Source organism: Fringilla coelebs (assembly GCF_963513975.1).
Source record: "Fringilla coelebs genome assembly, contig: SCAFFOLD_33, whole genome shotgun sequence".
NCBI lineage: Eukaryota > Metazoa > Chordata > Aves > Passeriformes > Fringillidae > Fringilla > Fringilla coelebs.
Genome location: NW_028167443.1, coordinates 2880069 through 2890193, shown reverse-complemented (window position 1 = coordinate 2890193; position 10125 = coordinate 2880069). Strand labels below are relative to the sequence as shown.

The 10125-nt window shown below is 55.1% G+C and overlaps 1 protein-coding gene across 1 annotated transcript in view; it reads left to right on the top strand.

Annotated features, from left to right (window-relative positions):
• The window catches only part of LOC311165919 (uncharacterized protein), a 465566-nt gene that overhangs the window by 77234 nt on the left and 378207 nt on the right, over nt 1–10125 (top strand). The window lies entirely within an intron of this gene.

The window sequence follows — 10125 nt, the reverse complement described above, 5'->3', positions numbered from 1 at the left end:
ACAGCCATGTCTTGGCAGTCCTCCTCCTGCTCCTGCTCTGGCCACAGAGGCTGCAAGGTGATGAGGTTATTTCTCTTTCCACTGGGCCTCATTTTTTCAGAGCTGATCAGTGTCTGATGGAATGAACAGGTGACTGCTTTGAGCTGCTGATGATAAAACACAGGCACATCTTCTCCTGAAGGTAAAGAATCAATTGGGCTTCACTGTGGTACACTCAGTTGGGATTTAGAGGTGATGATCTTTTTTCCAAATTTCTCATGTAAATATTGCATCATTCAGAATGATTAGTCATCCAAATTTCACATGTACATTTTGCATTATTTGAACGTTCTTAAGGCATTCATTCCTCTTCTTTTTTGTTTTTAAAGAATGAGATGCATGGCTTTTGTTATGAGTATGAAGCAACATCATAGTAAAATAATACATGCAGTGGACAAGAAACTTAAAGGAATTAGGAATAATTTGGATACAACAATCAGGAATATTTCAAATAGCAAACAAAACTAACAACATAGGTGGAATTAGGTAAATAGCAATCTCTGAAATAATGTACCATCATCCCAGAGTCTGCACACAGCTGACAAACCTCCATTCAGGGGGGACTTGGATAATCATTTCCAGATAATAATTCCCAAGCTCCCTTTAAAAATAGTCGAACTGTCATGTCTAGAGGGTCAGATTGCCCAGTCAGAGCAAATCAAATCTAGTTTTGGTGCAGAAAACATCTGGGTCTGTTGGCAAATTCCCGTCCAGGCAGAGCTGAGGCCTGGCCACCACCCAGGCTCTAAGTGGGAGAGAATTCCCTAAACGTAATTTAAAACAAGGCTCTTGAGAATGGCACTTTGGAGTGAAGGTCTGGGGGTGACAGACTAATGAACCATCCAACAGCTGTCTCCTCCCAAATTCCCTCAGCACAGAGATGCTTTAAACCCAGCAAAGTGTTGGAGTGGTTCTGTAATAATAATTGGGACTGCAGCTGATTCCTTGAGGAGATGGCACAACACCATCAGTTTAGAGGAGGCTTCTTGGAACTGTGAAAAATCCTTAAAAATGATGAAACAGCACTGGGTCACAGCATGGAGGATTTTGGTGGGATTTTGGGCAGATGGTTTGGTGTGTATCCAGAGTGACTTTGGGCAGATTTGGGGCCTGCTTGCGGCAGATTTGGGGCAGATCTGTTGCTGATGTTGGGGTTTTTCTCCCATTTGCCCAGCTGTGGGCAAAGCCCCGAAGCACATCCTGTTCCTGCCCCAGCTCCTGAGGAGCCCCAGGAGCTGATGCTGTCCATGCTCTGCCCCCAGGGAGATCTGGGGCAATCCCGGCATCCCGGGGATTCCGGGGATTCCGGGCGGCTTTTGGGCATTGGAAGATTGTGGGGCTTGGGGGGTGAGAGGGGTGAGGGGGGCTTGGGGCTGGATTGTTTGGGGAACGTATTGGGATTTTGGAGGAATGACTGGAGTTTTGAGGGTGAATTTCCAGGGTTTTAGGGGGAATTTCTTGATTTTTGGCAGAAAATTTCAGGATTTTTTTGGAGGATGAATTTCAGGATTTTCTAGAGGGGAATTTCTGAATTAGGGTGGAGATTCCTGGATTTTTTGGGGGAGGTTCTGGATTTTTTTGAGGGGGAATTTCAGAATTTTTGGAGCAATGTTTCTGGATTTTTAAAGCGGGTGGATTTTCTGGATTTTTGGGAACTTTTCTTTACTTTTTGGGAATGTTTCTGGATAGGGAACCAGTTTGATTTTGGAATTTATGAGGAGGAATATTTCTGGATTTTCTGGGAAATGTTCCTCATTTTTTGGAACGTTCCACGATTTTTCAGAGAAACATTTCTCGATTTCTTTGGAAAACATTTCTAAATTTTTGGAGGAATGTTTCAGGATTTCTGAGAACATTTATGGATTTTTTGGGGGAACATTTCTTCATTTGGAGGGAACCTTCCCGGGTTTTCTGGCGAACATTCCTGGGTGTCTGGGGAACATTCCCAGGTGTCTGGGGAACATTCCCGGGTGTTGGGGTGGCCCCAGGGCCGCCCCAAGGGCCGAGGGGGGATCGAAAGCCCCAAACCTGAGGGGCTCCGGGGGGTGCCCAGATCCTCCCACTCCCACCCCAAAACAGATCCTGGCCAATCAGAGCGCGTGATGCTGATGACTCATCAGTGTGCAGGAGCGGAATTTGGGGAGGGGGGAGGTGACCCTGGGGATGGGGGGTGCGGGGGCAGCTGGGGCCGCACTGGTGGCACTGGGGTGCTGGGAGCCCCCCCGGCCACAGGGGGAGCGGAGAGCGCGGTGAGAAGGGGGGCAGGGGCCCCAAATTCAACCAAAGGGGGGTCGGGACCCCCAAAGGGAGCAGGAGGGGCCTGGAACCCCCAAAGCCAAGCACGGGGGAGGGGATTGGGGGAACGATGGGGAAGGGGCAGGAGAGCAGGAAGGAGGGGGATAAACTAAACACAAAACCAAACACCACTATAATTTCTCATACATTTTATCCAAACAATTAAACTTTAATAATATCCTTAAGTACTCTAAAAATATTAAAATTATTTCAATTTAACTGTGGGGGAGTGGTCTTATTTGGATATTGGCTTTTGGATTGTTTGGATTAGATTATTCAAAAAATGGGATTTTTAAAGAATTCAATCAGATGAGAAAGCAGCACTCTGCAAACAGAACTGACTGAAAATGAACAGGACAGAAATCAGTAACTGCAAGTTTTATGTGCTATACAATATAACCCACCCAGCCAGCCCCACACAATCCTCATCCCACCGCTCCAAATTGGGATCCCACTTCTCCCAATCCCCTCCCAACCCCATCTCACCATGGCAGCTGTGGAATGGAGTGAGTTTGGCCTGGGATTGAGAATTTTTGAGGAGGAAACAAGCAATTTCAGCTGCTATGGCATCTTGCTGGGTTAAAATTCAGTTGTTTACAGTGGGATTTGAGTGGTTTTGAGGTGACAGATCCATCCCTCTTGGCTTTTGGAGTGCAAAGAGATGGAGCGGACAGCCCAAAATCTTCCCAGAACCCACAAATCCTCCAGAACTCCTGCAGCTGAGTTCATGGTTTCCAGGGAGGCGGCAGCTGCTGGTGCCGGGGACAAACAAGACGGTGCTTGGTGTCAGAAAGCTCCAGAATCCATTTCTGACCCACGAAAGACACGGCAAAGGCAGGGCCGTGGGGTTTTTATACGGTATTCCAGGGGTGGAGTTCGGGTGTGGGTCAGGGGAGGAGTTCTTAGCAACGCAAGAAGGGTGAGATCAAATTCCTGCCTCTTAGCAACAGGGGCACTCCACACAGAATGTGTCCCCAAATCCTAAATTTCCCCTCAAACACCTGTGAAATGGTGGGACGTTAGACATTTTGGATCAAATTCCTTCATTTAACCCTGTTTTGGCAGATTTTAAGGGATGAAGATGAGGCACAAGAAAATTAAGGCCAAACCAAAAGGAGAAGCAGCCAGGTGTGTTCCCAACATGGATCACAGGGAATGTGGGGCACCAGGGCTGCGGCCAACGTGAGGCCTCCAGTGGGGGATGGAGCTGGAGCAGCGCACGAGGCTCTTCCCAGACTCGGGGCACTCGCAGGGCTTTCCTCACCGGTGCCTCCGTTGGTGTTGGGTCAAGTGAGAGCGTCTGGAGAAGCTCTTCCCACACTCGTCACACTGGTAGGGCCTCTCCCCAGTGTGGATGCGCTGGTGCCTGATGAGTTTGAAGTTGTCCCTGAATCCCTTCCCGCAGTCAGGGCATTGGAAGGGCCTCTCCTCTGTGTGAATCAGATAGTGCCTGAGGAGATATGAGCTGGTCTTAAACCTCTTCCTGCATTTATCACACTCGTAGGGCCTCTCTCCAGTGTGGATCTTTTGGTGCTGGGTCAGGTTGGAGCTCTGGCTGAAGCTCTTCCCACACTGCCCACACTTGTAGGGCCGTTCCCCAGTGTGGGTCCTTTGGTGCCTGATCAGGGCGGAGCTGTGGCTGAAGCTCTTCCCACACTCCTCACACTCGTGGGGCCTCTCCGCAGTGTGAATGCGCCGGTGCATGACAAGATTGGAGTTTCGCCTGAAGCCCTGCCCACAGTCGGGGCAGCGGAAGGGCCTCTCCTCTGTGTGCGTGCGCTGGTGCTGCAGGAGATGGGAGCTGGTCTGAAAGCTCTTCCTGCACTGATCACACTTGTAGGGCCTCTCCCCAGTGTGGGTCCTCTGGTGCACGATCAGGTTGGAGGTCTTGCTGAAGCTCTTCCCACACTCCCCACACTCATATGGCCTCTCCCCAGTGTGGGTCCTTTGGTGCACAATCAGCTGGGAGCTCCACCTGAAGCTCTTCCCACACTCCACACACGTGTGGCGCTTCTCCCCATCGTGGAGCTGCTCATGGAGCACCAGCTCCGAGCTCTGGTTTGATCTCCAGCCGCCTTCCTGGCCCAGGCTGGGTCTTTCCCCCTCAGATCCCCGTGATCTGCGTTTGCAGCCCCTCCTCCTGTGGGATCTCCGGGGCTTTTCCTCCCGGTTGGATTCCTGTGCTGTGGAGCTGCTCAAAACGGCCTCTTCCACCAGGTTCTGCTGTGGGGATTTGTCCTCCCTGCTCTCCATGCTCAGCTCCTGCTCTGGGGGAGGAAGGACAAGGACAGGATGGGATTTGCCTCCGTGCCATAGGCAAGGGGAAGGAGATTCCCCCAGGGCTGTCCTGCAGCCGGGGGCTGTGCTGGGCTGGGAGATGAAGCAGCACAGAGGGGAACGGGGCATTGACTTCCTCCTCACCTGCATCAGTGTCCTGGGACATCTTCCTCTTCCTCACAGCCTCCCAAGGGTTGGGAATAGGAAATCCTGGTTTGGAGAAAACAAGGGATGAGCACAATAAGTTTGAAGGTCCTTCTGCCCAAGTCCATCTCTACAAGTCACTGGCCATATGGGCTACAGAAAAACCTCCCAAACACCAAGATTCATCCCTGGAAAAGCCTCCCAGGAGTTCCCCGTCCCTGGTCCCTCCACTTCGGTGTTCAAATGTTCCCCCCTCTCCCAGCTGCTGGGGGTCACCCTTGGATTGGGGGTCCCCCTTCCCCTCGGTGCCTGCCCTCCCCAGGCTGCTGGCAGTCCCAGCAATCCCAAAAGCTTTCCCTTCTTCGCTCTCCCTATTTCAGGATGCTGGGGCTGTTTGGGCTCCCAGGTCCCTTCTCCCCTCATTCTCTGCCCTGGGTTGCAGGGGCTCCAAGGAGTCCCCCCTGCCCCTCTCCAGGCTCTTGAGGGTCCCGCCCATGGTGGCGCTCCCCCCTCTCTGGGCTCCCCACTTTGGGCTCCTGGGGGACACAGGGCTCTGCTCCTCCAGGCTGCCTCTGCCGGCAGCCACCACCGGCACCCCCAGTTTCCCCCCAAGGGGCCTTTCCCGCTCAGCCTTGGACTGCTTCATTCTGCAAACATCTCCCCAAAAACCCAACTGGGAGTGACTGGAAACAACTGGGCTTATACTGGGATCAACTGGGATCATACTGGAATGACTGGGATCATCCTGGCACTGAGTGCCACTACACTGAGGCTGACTGGGAGTGCTTGGGAGCAAATGGGATCAGACTGGAAGGAACTGGGAGTGACTGGGAATATGCTGGAGGGAACTGGGCTACACTGGGAGATACTGGGAGGGACTGGAACAAAAGGGAGGGTGAAAGACAGCAACTGGAACCATGTGGAGCACAACTGGTTCATACTGGCAGGGACTGGGAGCTCACTGGGCTCATCTTTGGATCATACTGGGAGGGACTGGACTAATACTGGGGGAATCTGAGAGCGACTGGGAACACACCCTGCACATCATCCCCCATACTGGGCATGAATGGGAGCAACTGGGAGCACGCTGGGAGCAAATTGCATCATACTGGGAGTGACTGGGTTGATCTAGGAAGCAATTGGAACCATGCTGAAGGCAGCTGGGACCATACTGGGAGAGACTGGGAGCAACTGGGATTATACTGGGACCACACTGGGAGAGGCTGACATGTGACTGGGATCAAACTGGAGCTTACTGGGATCATACTGGGATTGAAAGGGAGCGACTGGGATCACACTGGGGGCTACCAGCATCAGACTGGGAGTTACTGGGATTAGACTGGGAGTGGATACAATCAGACTGGGATCAGAGTGGGTGTGATTGCACCCTGACTGGGAATTACTGGGAGCTAGCAGGCCCATGCTGGGAACCAACTGGGGTCATAATTAGAGGAACTGGGAGCAACTGGGAGAAAACTGGGGGCAAGTGAACCACACTGAGGTAACTGGGAGTGCCTGGCAATGACTGCCAGAATGTTCAGGGACACCGGGATATCCTGGAAGTGTCTGAGACCATACGGGTGGTGAATGGGACCAAACTGGGAGCGACAGGGAATGTGCTGGGGGAACTGGGAACATGCTGTGGACAAGTGGGAGTGACTGGGAGTGACAGGGATCCTGCAGAGAGCGAGTAGAAATGACCAGGCTCATACTGGGATTGCCTGGGGTCATCATACTGGGAGCAGCCACTACTGGCACCCCCGAGCCCCTTTCCCAGCCATTCCGCCCCTCCAGCCCCCAGCACCCCCCCATTGCTGGGGTCCCTCCCTCTCGGGGTCCCCACTTTGCCCTTCTGGGGCTCTCCTCTCTCTGGGCTCCTGCTCAGGGAAGCCGCGGCTCTCCCGGGGTTCCCCAAACCCGGTGTCTCCCCGCCGGTGCCGCCACTCCTGCCCGGTCCCCACGGGGCCCCGGCAGAGCTCAGAGGGCCCGGCCGGGAAGCCCAACCCCCACCGCGGGGGGGACCCGCATCCCCCCGCCCTTCGCCGGGGCTATGCCGCCACCCACACCGGGACCCCCCAAAAACACCTCCCGGGGACCCCCCGATGTCCCCCCCAGGGCCATCTGCGGCTCGGCTTTGCAGCCCTGCCAGCGCCAAACATCCCCCCCAGAAAACCCCAAGCCCAGGCACCCCCGGGATATCTGGGGCGACCTCCCCCTCCCCGGCACCTGCGGGATGGGGGGCGATGCTCCCGGGGTGCTGCGAGTTCAGGCAGCGCTGGAGCCGCGTGGCTCCCCGTCCTCTCCTCCTGCCGCTTCCTGCCGCCGCTCCGCCTCTTCCTCCCTCCCTCCTCCTCCTCCTCCCCCGCTGCCGGAGCCCTCGCAGCCCGCGGGAGGGGCGGGGATGGAGCCGGGACAGGTCGGAATGCAGAGAGGGCTGGGGGGGATGCCAGGAGTGGGAGTGACTGGGTTGTACTGGGATCATACTGGGAGCAGCTCCTGGCTGACTGAGTCCTACTGGGATCATACTGGGATCGCACTGGGAGCGAGGAGAAGCAGCGCGATGGCTCCAGCGCTGGGGCTGGGGGCGCTCCTGAGGCCCCGAGGGGGGCGGCGAGAGGTGAGGGGGGACCCCCGGCACCGGGACTCTTTGATCGCCCATCCTGGAGCACCGGGGGGCCCCTGAATCCCCATTCCTGGGCGCCACCATCCCCCCGCACCCCCATTCCCAGGCAGGGGATCCACCCTGCACCCCCTCATCCTGCACCAACAACCCCCGCACCCCCTTCCCGGCCATCCCGCCCCTTCCAGCCCCCAGAGCCCCTTCTCCTTCACCCAGAGACCCCCTTGGCCCCTATTCCTGCATTTCCCAGCCCCCAGCCCCTCCTTTCCTCAACACCGAGGACACCCGGACCCCTATTCCGAGCCATCCCCGGTTTTCCCAGCTTTTCCTGGGAATGGGGATACCGGGGACCCTTGGAGTCCCCTTTCCTGACTATAGTGACACAGTTAAGCCCCCCCCCCCCCCCAAACTCCTCCTGGGTCCCCCCTAAGCCCCCATTGGGGACTTCTGGGAGTTCCCTTTTGTTCCCACATTCCCAGGACTTTGGGGGTCCCCCTCAACCTGTCTGTGCACCCCCAGATTTCCTCCACAGCCCCCCTTTGATGGTGGAAGGTGGGGGCCGAGTGCTGGTGCCCCCCTGCCTGCAGCAGATCCAGCGCTGAGGGGAGATTGGGGGGTCCCTTAGCATTTGGGGTCCCATGGGATTTGGGGAGACCCCCCCGGGCCCCCCAGGATCTCCCTGAACACACTGACACTGCCCGTGCACAGTGAGAAGGTTCATACCCAGCACGGGGTCCCATCTCGGTCACCGGCAGGTACCCCAAAACAGCCTTGGGACCCCCATTTCCACCCCCGGGATCATCCAAGTTCCCCCATCGGGACCCCTGAAAAATTCACTCAGGAACTCCCAAAAATCCTCTGTGACCCCAAAATACTCCTGGGATCCACAAAACAAACCTTCCTGAGAACCCCTCATGAATGTTCAAACCCAGCACGGGGTCTCCATTGCCATCATCAGCCTCACCCACGTTCCCCTAAACCCTCCCAGGTACCCCCAAACCCTCCCGGGACCCCCAGCCCCCCCCGGGCTCCGCTGCTGGAATCAGCGGGAGTGGTGTTGCCCTTTTAAGGGGAGTTACAGTGGGACCCAACTATGCTGGGGGCCCTTAAAGCGGCGATGGTAGAGAGAACCCCCAAAAATCCATCCTGGGGGGCAAAATCCCCTACAGGAGCTTGGAGTGGGGAACCCTGGAAATGTCACTAAAAGCCGTCATGTTCCCCCCTTAAAAGGGGCTTGTGGGGCTGCGGGCCCACAAACACCCAAAAGTGGGGAGGGAAAAACATCCTTGGATTGGTCGATCCCCAAAAAACCCTAAAAAGGGAAAAACTGTTCAAAGGGGCCTCTAAAGGAAGGACAAGATCCCCTCCTCTGCTGGGGCCTCTCCGAGCCGGGAACTCTCCCGTTCGCTGCCCTCGGGGGAGCCCCGAAGGCCAGCGGGTCCTGGGCTGAGCCCCCCCTCAGCTGGGGCTGCAGAGGGAACTGGGGGGGCTGGGATGGGGCTTGGGGGTCCTGGGGTGACCTGGAGGACCCTCAGTGGGTCCCAGCTCCTCCTGTGCTCCCTCTCCCACCCCTTTCCCATTGTCCCCCTGCTGTGAGAGTCTGTCCGAAATATCCCTCATCTGCCTCACAGCTGTCATTGAGGGACCACTGAAGATCCCCCTGTCCACAGGCCTCTGGCTTCGTGAGCCAGGAGAGCTTGATGACCTGAGAGCTTTGTTAAGCTACTGTCGCCACAGGTGTGTGTATTTTGCTGCATGCTACACTGTGCTCCAGGAGAAGAAAAAAGGACATTCTGACCTTTTTGCAGCAATAGCTCTGAGATTTTTCCTCTCCCAATTCTTGGTCTGGCTGGACTTTTCCTGAGTTTTAGGAGTGGTCCCTCGAAGAAGACCCCTCTCGTCCGTTTGCACCCACCGTGACAGACAAACTGAGATGTAGGAAGCCACTTCACCAGAGAAAAAGCCGAGACATGAAATCCCCATGTGAAAAGGCCTCTCCCACACTTTCCAAGGGCTGGGACTGAAGCCCCCAGCCCGTGGGAGGTGCGCGGGGGGAGGCGAGCTGACCAAAGCGAGATGGATGTTGCAGGTGCGAGCACCCAACCACGAAAACAATGGCTCTCACCCACTGAGATATGGACTGTGTGTACCCTTCTTCCAAATATCATTTTTTTCCCAATACAATATATTCAGTTTCAAAATCATTCCCTTCCCCCATCAAAAAAGTGTATAATTGGAATCCTGATAAGCTGCATCTCTGAGATCTCTCCGGACGTGAACTGGTGAACTCCATCGGCTGGACACCGAAGGACCTTCACCATTCCCACGTTTGGTAGCTTTACACCCTTTTCCTTTTCCTCCCTTTTTTTTTCCTTATCTTTCCCTTTTCCCCAATCCTTACCCAATGCATTTTTGCTGTGGATATTTCAATAAAAGTGCATTTTTTTTGATGATTACTGCAAACTCCCTTGTACCGTGTCTGTTCTTTGCACCCTGAGATGCCCCATGAACCATCACAAAATCCGTTTGCAAGGACGGATCGTGACATCAGTTGGCGTCACGGACAGGATTCTGGTAGACTGAGGGATTTGGTGGTGGTGTGCAGTCTGTAACAGGAGAGAGGACGTCTCACTCTGCAAGTGGGGTGATTGGAATTTCCTGCAAACTGCACACGCCTAAGTAAAGGGCAATTCCCATACTCAAATTGAGGGTTCTGTCTCCGGAATTTCACAAAAGATCTCTCAGTGCAA